Raw genomic sequence first — 9,661 nt, forward strand, 5'->3', positions numbered from 1 at the left:
TCTTCAATATCCTTCCTTTCTTTCCTTCACCTCTTTCAGGTCATGTAATCAAGTCATCTTTCATTATTTGAAAAAGTGTCCTTCATAAGTTTTACTTCATCAGCTTCAGGCAAATGCTGAATCTACACACTCAGTACAGACATGGAGAGCTTGAGGCAGGATCATCCCAGGCTTCCTTCTCTTCCTCCCTGGAGGCAGGGGGTCCGTGTGATTCTGCCAGCACCTCTGCATGGGCCAGACAATCAAACTGCTTGAAACCACTGTGGGAAATGGTCTGGACTAACTCAGCAACTCATTTGTGACTGAGTGTCTTCTCCTGCACGCTCAGCTCTGGGAGAGGGTGTTCATCCAGCCAGGGATCAGTGACAGGGACCTTAGAGACCTTTTGCAGGGACAGTCTGACCAACTGACTCTTCTGATCACTGTTATCACGTCTGAGGAGACACTCAGTTGGAATTCTTGCTCCATTTACAGCAGCATGACCTGAAGATGAACTGGGCAACCCTTAGAGAGAATGAGCTTCAAACCAGCACAAAACATCTGCTGTGGCTGCCACCTTGGCCTTCAGCTCCACGTCACAGCAAGGATCAGTGAGTGTTCAGAAAACATCCATCTTATCCTTGCTTTTCTGTTCTCCATCCCAGCACAGCTGTCAGGGGCTCACACTCCCTCCGAACACGGGCCAGGGGCAGCTGTAACACCCCGGGAGTGGGAAGCCAGCAGGGATTCATTGGAACACCGAAATGAGGGGGTTGCCACAGGATCTATGAGGAAGCAGCAAGAGTGGGGCTTCCCCAGGAGGGGGACAAGCCAGAGGCCAAGGGGAGCCCCAGTTCAAGCCGTGCCCTCGCCAGCAAGGCCCAGTCCCACTGGGTGCAAACAGGGCAGCCAGGGCTGGGTGCTGCTGACGGGATCAGTCCCGGGCAAGGAGAGCAACGAACCAGCTCCAGGGGCCATCCAGGGGGAGTCCAGCAGGGAGCAGAGGGACTATAACACACACCTAAAGCCCAGCCAGGAGATGGGCCCTGCCTCCAAGAAGGCCCATCCAGGAGAGCAGCTGCTCACAGCAACATCCAGGGTCAATCCAGGAGGACGGTGCCCCCTCAGCTCAGGGAGGGAGGGAGCCACTGGCCTTCAGCTTCAATGGGGCACCAGAACCCCACGGCAGGACATGTGGGTGGGAGTGTGAAGGGGCCCAGACCCAGCTGTCAGCAAAAAGGAATTTGATCAGCTTGAGCTGTAAACCTTGGGCAACAAGGGCTGACAAAAATCCCATGATCTGAAGGAGCTGGACCCTTCTCACAAGACCTGTAAAAGTTCAACCTTGTGGATTTGGCCTGGCTCCTGCAGCAGAAACAATAAAGGACTCTTGGGATAATTGTATCAGACCATGTCTAAGCCCTTTAATCCTCTTCCCCCTTGGAACCTTGGTTGAGAGAAATATTAACCCATTGGGCAACGGTAGTAAAAACTTGTGTAATTCCCTAATTAACATAGCTCGTCCTCCTCATTAAGATGTCCTGCTCCAAGACCCTTAAATTGTGTTCTGGCGTTCAATAAAGTGTTCCAGTTTATACCCCACACTGGGGTTGCTTGGTTTGTGATCCCCACTGGAGTGCCAGCTGAGCCTGCCCAGGGCCATCACACCCCATCAGTGCCCTCAGGGCCTCACCTTCACACAACTGTGCTCAGGGTGTGGAGGCCACAGGCCCCTTTCACTGCTGCAAACTCCTCCTTCTGCACAGCCACGAGCTCCAGAGTCCTCTGCACTACCTTTGGTTGGCAAAGACTGTGGGGTCTGTGAGGCTCCAGGGCTCTTAAAATAGTGGTGAGAAAGGACTCGACATCCTGGCCAGATTTCCATAACCAAGGCTGGATCTGCAGCCCCCTCCATCCCATTTGTCCATCCCAATGGGAATATACAGCTCCTGTAAGAGGTCAGCCAGGAACTGCCCAGCTCCAGCTGGTCATCCAGGGATGACCCAGTTCCCAGCCAGACTGTGCAAGCATAGCCAGGATTTTAGCAGCATTTTAGGAGGGTTCTTAATTTCTTGTAGAGGCAAGGAAGAGGAGAGCACAGATTTGTCCACAGAAAATGTTACTGACCTTTTTTTTTTTAATAAAGAAAAGCAGAAGAGGGAAAGAAGTGCAAAAAAAACCTCCTGACAATGGCACTGCAGGGGAAAATGTTGAGACTTGGCAACATGCAGAGAGGAAGGGGTGGGGCACAGGAAGGAAGATTTAAATGCCACTTAGGGGGAAATCAAAACTTGGGCATGACCTCGAAGAACACGATCCCTGCTTGGGTTCCCAGTGTCCTGGGGTGCATCAGGCTGGTCAAGAGCTAAAATTTATGTTCTTCTCTTTGTTTGAACTGCCCAGCACAGGAGCAGGGAACTTCTTAGGTGAGGCTGCTGGTGGTGACACCAGTACAACCCACAGCTCCTCCAGTTACAGCCTTCCCATGATAGTTCCTTATTCTGAGCTCCCCATCCCTTACAACAACCACAACAACTCCACTTCTTGTCGTTGACATCTGTGGAAGAGATTGTTTGTCTTAAGACCAAATCAGTTCCTTGCAAATGTCCAGATCATCTGGGAATATTCATTGGTTTGTGTTGGGCATCGACTGCAGCAGAACGAGTTCCATGAGTAAAGAAAATCCACAGTGTACATTCCAAACCTGGAGGAAGCAGTGATGATGCAGGGAGGAAAAGCTGGATGGCTGCATCCTTGTGGGTTTAAGGAAGTTAATTCTTCTTTTCCTGTACACCAGTCAATAAAACCAGCTTCTTCCACTGGTCCTAGAAAACCTCCTGAGATGGCATTTAACAATTCCATTTCCACATGTCTTATCCGTGATGTGCTTCCCTTTCATTTTTGGCATTAAACTATATTGTGTTTCCCAGCACTGATGGAATTAGAGGTTATTTATGCCATAACATGGCTTCACAAAAGATGAGAGAAAATAGAGATTGCTTTATACAATAGTCTGGATTAGCAGATTAAGTGAGCTGGTTAATGAAAAGGTTTGTAGATTAAATTCTTATGTAGCCTACTCTCAAAAGGTGAATTATCTTTCAAAATATATTTTGCCTATAATTGTTCTGACATTATTTACCTGTATCCCTCCCCTTAGATTATACCTGTCCAGTATCAGATAAATTAGAATTTGCAAAGACTGTTCCCTAAAATAAGGTGGGGCAGAAGGGACTAGAGGTATCAAGAGTGTCTGAAATCACACAATGTAGCCAGGAAAAAAATACTGATATGTCAAAGAAATTACATTAATATTAAACATTTACATCAAGAGCTGTGTGGTCAATAAAAGGAAGAGAAAGCTGAGTTGGTCCAGTTGCTGGGAACTTTTCCAGTTACCAGTGAGAAATATTTGCTAGAGGATTGATTCTCTTCCTGTTTAAGATTGCCAGACTATATTGGAAATGGATAGAAATAGCCTGAAACCATAACATTTCTCTTATTCTTTGCCCAAGACTATATTAGGACAAGCTTTGATTTGCACCAGCTGGTCCCAGTCCTGGTGTGCAGAGGTGGGCTGGGAAATGGCAAAGCCAGGCCAGCCACGAGCTGGAGCTGAGGAGCTGGAAGGGAAGGGCTGTAGGAATTGGTGACCCCCTGTGACAGCAGCTCCAGCCTTCCTATCTGCAAACCCAGCTCCCACTGGAGCGGGACCGGCACAGCTGGAGTGACTGAACAGGGAGAATCCATCAGTGACTGAACAGGGAGAGTCCATCAGTGACTGAATCAGAATCCATCAGTGACTGAATCAGAATCCATCAGTGACTGAATCAGAATCCATCAGTGACTGAATCAGAATCCATCAGTGACTGAACAGGGAGAGTCCATCAGTGACTGAATCAGAATCCATCAGTGACTGAACAGGGAGAATCCATCAGTGACTGAACAGGGAGAGTCCATCAGTGACTGAACAGGGAGAGTCCATCAGTGACTGAATCAGAATCCATCAGTGACTGAATCAGAATCCATCAGTGACTGAATCAGAATCCATCAGATCCTGATGATCCTGATGATCATAGAATTGGGCAAAAGCCCAAAGGAGGGAAGGCTCTGAGGGAGCCTGGGCCAGGTTGTGTTCAGGTACCACCAGGAATGCCACTGCTCCCAGCACAACACCCGGGTTGCTTTCGTGAAAAGTCTCTACTTAGATTTTCACAGGGCCACAAATTAATCAAGATGTCCCATGAATTTCCCCACAAATTAGAACCAGGAAGAAGACCCTGAATGGCCCTGCAGTCGATGCCACATCTGGAGGAGAACATAATCAAGCTGACTATACCCCCAGTGCATTTTCTTTTCAGGTGAGTTCCATTTGGAAACCAGCAATAAAAGCTTCTGAACAGGGAGATGGGAAGATTGGTGGATTTGGGGGGGAGGCAGAGTGGGTTTGGCCTTTACTATTTTGGTGTTGATTTTTTCCACCTCCTTTTTATGTTACATGTGTCATTTTTGGGGGCCTGGTGCCAGATTTCTTATTTCCTGAGAGGCTGCAGCTTCTTAAAGGCAGCAGCTGCTGCAGCTGCATTAGAGGGGATTTGGAGCTGCTCTCTGCTCAGGTAGGACAGAGCTGAGTCTGTTCCTCAAGTCAAATCCTGTCCACTTCCTTTCCAATTCCTGCCTCTTTTTCCCCAATCCTTTAGTGATGCTGCATGTTGTAAAAAAAGATACCATTTCTTGGTTATTCCAGAATTTGTCTTGCTCTGGATTTTATGTTTTCCTTTTCAGCTGTCAACGTAGAGGAGATTTTGGTGAAGGCTCAAAGTTATTGTGTGATTAGAAGGAACATGATTCATGTGTACCATATTTCTGAAGTCAATATTCTGGAGGAAAGCTGACTATTTTAATGGCTAAATCATCCCTTGAACAAGCTGCTGAAAATATCTGTCGTTACCTCATAATTTAGAGACATCTATAAAGATAGGTGCTTATATATCTCAATATATATATTATATCTTGAACTGGTGCTGCAAACACCAAGGATTTCTTCTTGCAATACCTGGAAATCACTTTGTTTAAAAGGAATCTCACAATCTTTTAAAAATATATTTAATAGGTCTTCACAGATACAGGTTTGTACCCACAGATCTCGATGTGACATTTCCTGTTTGCCAGGAATTTATCTTTTGTAGGAATTTTTTTTTTCCCAAATAACAACCTGACTTGTTTTAGATTGATGCACCAAATTTGTGTGTGATTATTATCACTAACACAAATAAGAGGAGAAATATATTTCTGTGTTATCCATACAAAGCCACACAAAGCTCAGGTTGATGCTGCACCAATGCTCAGAATCTTTTAATTTAAAATCCATACTGTTTTTTTGTAGAATATTTCCTTTTTTGTAGTAGCTTTTTTACCTTCTGAGCCATTCTCAATTAAACTTTTATTATTCAGTCATAAAATTTCCAAGTAGAATTTTTTATATCTTTAAAATACAAGGAGCTGATTTGCCAAGACCCTTGGATTGATGGGCGTTGCTTAAACTGCCAAAGAAGAAACAAAATTCAAAATTATGGTTTCCCAACAGTGTTTATAGTCACTGTTTAACTCTCAGTTTTATAAGGAAAAATTGTCATCTGCTGTTTTATCTTTGTGCTCACTGAGACTGGAGTGTTTCCAATATGCAACATATATGGACCACTAGTTTTATTTATTTCATATTAGGAGGGGATGGTAATAAAGTCGAGCTCTAATGCAGCCCTGAAATACAAAAAGCACCTCTTTAAAGCTCTAATAAAAAAAATATTTGGGGTTTTTTGGACTTCCTTTTTTTTTTCATTTTCTCAATTATACTTAATTTAGAACATGACGAAACAGGAGATAACACAGCTCGTTTTTAAAAGTGACTGTGGTTCACCAACTGAACTCCCTTCAAGCCCTCTGCTAATGAAAGTTGGCTTTTCCTGGGAGGGGAAGTGCAGGAATGACATTTGTGAAGCTCCTCAGGTATTTATGAGAAGATAAAAATCCTCCCCATAACCACAGGTGTTTTTAATATTTGGGGGGAAATTCCACTGAATGAGTTTTGGGAGTGTTTCAGTAACTGTGTTTCTCTGTAATTGCCACAAATATCTGATGCAAAACCTATTCCAGCTCCTGTGAAAATGGCAGTTCTCTGCTGATGTTATTTCATGACCAAAGTGTCTGGTTCTAGGAGATTATTTTAAAGAATCCAAACTCAGCAAGTGCCACGCTCATGCAAATTGTGATTATGGTTCTCTTTATCCTTAAAAATGTAATAATCCACAAAGTATATATATATTAATATATATATATTATATTTATATCTATATTTATATATACACATAAAGTGTATACACACACATACAGATCCCTGCCAGCTGGCTGTTTACAGGAAGTTTTGAGTTATTAAAATAACACTTGTAACATTCTGATTTAAAGTATTTGTTGAAAAGCTTTTCTCAAAGAATTAAAGTATAATTTAACCACACTTTCTGTTTCATGTAAAGTCCACTGAGTTGTTTTAATCTACTATTGTTTTAATCTACTTTCCTGGCTCCCATATACTTATTAAATTTTTTCCTTATTCAATCTTGCTTTCAGTTTCCAAAATGCCAGATAAGTTTTACGCTGTTAGTTTCGTGTTTCAAATGCCGTATTTTCCTTTAATATATGAAATTGATTTTTCACAGTGCATTTCAACATTCCTCAGGCTGAAAAGACACAAGCTACACTTAAAAGGAGAGCTTTTTCAGGTTAAATTGTCCCTCCCTCCTTCCATGTTCTGTGGGCAGAAAAATAACCTGAGCTTTACGTGGCTGACGAAAGCACATCGTAATTTTTGCTTGGGTTTCATTAGTTTTTAGAAAATCTGGCCAAAGTTTGAAACTTCAAATTGATTTGTGAACGAAATAAAAATATGTATGTGTGTTGAGTAATACATCTGGGGGGGGGGGAACTCAAAACCAAAACAACCAAATTGCAATTCAGATTGTCCTTGCCTGATTAGCAATGTTGGATTTTATAGATTTTCGGTGAGTCTGAAGAAATAAAGCCCTTGCTGGCAGAGAAACCTGTTTCAGCTGCTGGATAAAAAAAAAGAAAAAGCATCTTAAAGAAAGTCTTGATGAATAAAAAACTTCCAGGGACAGATTTTACCGAAGTCACAAACCTCCCCAATCTGACATTTAACTAATTACTGACAAAAAGGATTCTCACTTCCCTGTCCAAAATGGAAACTTTAAATGTATTTCCTTCAGAAAGAATCTTAAATAAATACTACTTTTTTTTAATAACTCGAAAATGAAATCCTTGCATGTTTAGCACAGTCACCTCTGTTACCGTAACGGGGTTTGTGTTTCGAATGCCCACGTGCTGCAAGAGCTTGAGGTCATTTTTGGAATCTCCCAGATCCCTTTTTTTAAGACTCTGAGCCCCACAGCTCCCTTGACTTCTCGCTGCCATGCTGCCAATCCTCCCCAGGGGGGTTGTGGACGGAGTTTTCCACGTGGGAGCTCAGCTCAGGAAATCCAAGGAGTGAATCACGGTCCGTGTCCTGCACAACCTGACTCGTGTGCTTGCCCTTGCACACTCCAGGTGGGATAATTGGCTGCAATAATATGTTGTATGGCACTTCAACGAGGATTTTTATTCATAATTAGTATTAAAATATAACGTTTTTTATAAATCTAAAAATTATTTGTAAGCCATTTTAATGATTTCATTGTTGAAACAAGTGAAACCATTTTTTTCCTGATCTAGGTTTGCTCCCAACCTGTTCGTGGGCACGAGCCCATCCTGACTTGCCCTGTCCCCATCCCACAGTCAGGGCAAATGTTTGGCCCAGAGTTGGGATTTTGTCCTTGTTTCAGATTAACACTTAAGAAACAAGCTTAAGGTTTTGCCAGTACAGTCCAATGAGCAAAATCTGTTCAAATTATTTTATCCAAGAATCCTCTACAGCATTCGTTGAAAACAGGAGCAAGATCTTCTTCAGACCTGCAGAATAAGCCTGTAAAGTTTGCCAACTGTGAAAATAAAAGACAAAAAAAAGGACAGAAATGTATTAATTGTCAGACTCAGAATCTGGGAACCCTTTGGAAATTTATAGCTGTGCTTCTATTTAAATATGACATTAAAACTTTTCAGTCTAAAGCTTCGGGGAAAGAACTAGAGGGGAAATATTACAGCAACATCTTTAACAAATTACTCAAATTCACTGCAAACTATATTTTGTGGAGACCAAATTCCCTGGCAGGCTTGGAAAAAAGGAAGGGGATGTCAAAATATCACACTGCTAGGAAAAATGGTGCCTTTCAACATTTCTTTAATGCTCTGCATTGGCTCTTTCACTCTGTGTGTACCTTAAACAGAAGTGTTGAAGAGTTGAGGCAGCAGAAGGGGAAGCCTGGACAGATCCATTGAGCTAAAATTCCTCCTGCAATTTGCCTTACCACATATTGATTTATTTTTCCATTTTTCCCAGAGAAATATAAATCCTATATTTCTCATAATTCTAGGAAAGGGTTTGTGGGACAAAGGCATTGAAAAATTTTAGTTTTTTGTTTTGGTGTCCAACAGGAATTACAAGTTTCTCTTGAATGTCTACTGTGGTCTATTTTTCTCACGAGTTTAAACAGGCATTCTTGCAAAAAGGGTTTGCTGCAAACCTGGTCACAAAGCCTTGATCCCAGCAGTTTCTGAGGGACAGGATCTGCCTGCAGCTCCTTTTGGGAAGGAAAGACAACTGCTAAAAACACAAACCCAATTTTGTGTGCCAGTAAAACTTCCAAGACTTATGATTTGGGGGGCTGTTATTCAGTAAAATGAAGATGTGCTGGTGACTGATGACCATGAGATTAGTTCAGCTGGTTAAAACTTGGTGCTAAAAATGCCAATCCTGTGTAGGGGCCATTCACTTAAGAGCTGGACTGGATGTTCACTGTGGGTCCCTTCCAACCCAGAATATTCTGTGATTCTGCGCTGACAGGACAAGAACATTACACCTCACAAAAATTAGGTACCCAAAGGACACAGTTAAAAGTGTCTGCACTAACCCCCAACTTTGCTCCTGGCCCATTTAAAATTAGATCTTGGGCACCGTGACAGCTGTGGGGTTTGATGAGCCTCCAGGAGGTTAAACAGGAGCTTTCTCTTCTTTGTTTTTAAAGAAGACCTTTAGAGGTGCCCAGTTTAATCCAGTAGAGAAATTCGAACAGCTCAAACCACACCTCGAGTCTCCCGTGCTTTGCTACAAGGAATCCTCTCAGTTCTAAATACTGACAGTTTATCTGCCCCAAACAGCAAAGCCAGAGTAACAAAGGTTACTCTGGTAACCTTTGGTTTAGCCCTGGTGCAGTTTGGCATCTTTGCCTAAATTAAATTGGTCCACATTGACACCACTGTGAACCCAAGGATCAACCACGATGACCTCAATGCATCCACACCACAGAAAAGGGCTGATTCTCCAGAGCTGTCCAGGAGTCCTCTCCCATTCTAAGCTAAATCTGTGCTCTAGACAAAGACTCAAACACACTCAGCAGATTTTAGCTGGTGGCTGAGCTCTACAGCCAGCTCTGCTCCACCACTGCTTGTTGGATCAATCCTGGTCACAGGAATGTGCCCAGCCATGAACAAGGGGAGTGCAGTCGCAGTTTGTTTG

At 42.9% G+C, this 9,661-nt stretch overlaps 1 long non-coding RNA gene across 1 annotated transcript; it reads right to left on the reverse strand.

The window, feature by feature from the left end:
- Positions 1–5,068: 5,068 nt before the first annotated feature.
- Positions 5,069–9,304, reverse strand: LOC120324793. The gene is made up of 2 exons (XR_005566377.1): positions 9,057–9,304; positions 5,069–8,027 (listed from the first exon to the last, which is right to left on the reverse strand). It is a non-coding gene; the product is annotated as an uncharacterized LOC120324793 (long non-coding RNA).
- Between the last annotated feature and the right edge of the window lie 357 nt (positions 9,305–9,661).

Source organism: Pipra filicauda, unplaced genomic scaffold (assembly GCF_003945595.2).
Source record: "Pipra filicauda isolate LSUMZ 115617 unplaced genomic scaffold, ASM394559v2 scaffold707_size140544_pilon, whole genome shotgun sequence".
NCBI classification, from domain to species: Eukaryota; Metazoa; Chordata; class Aves; order Passeriformes; family Pipridae; genus Pipra; species Pipra filicauda.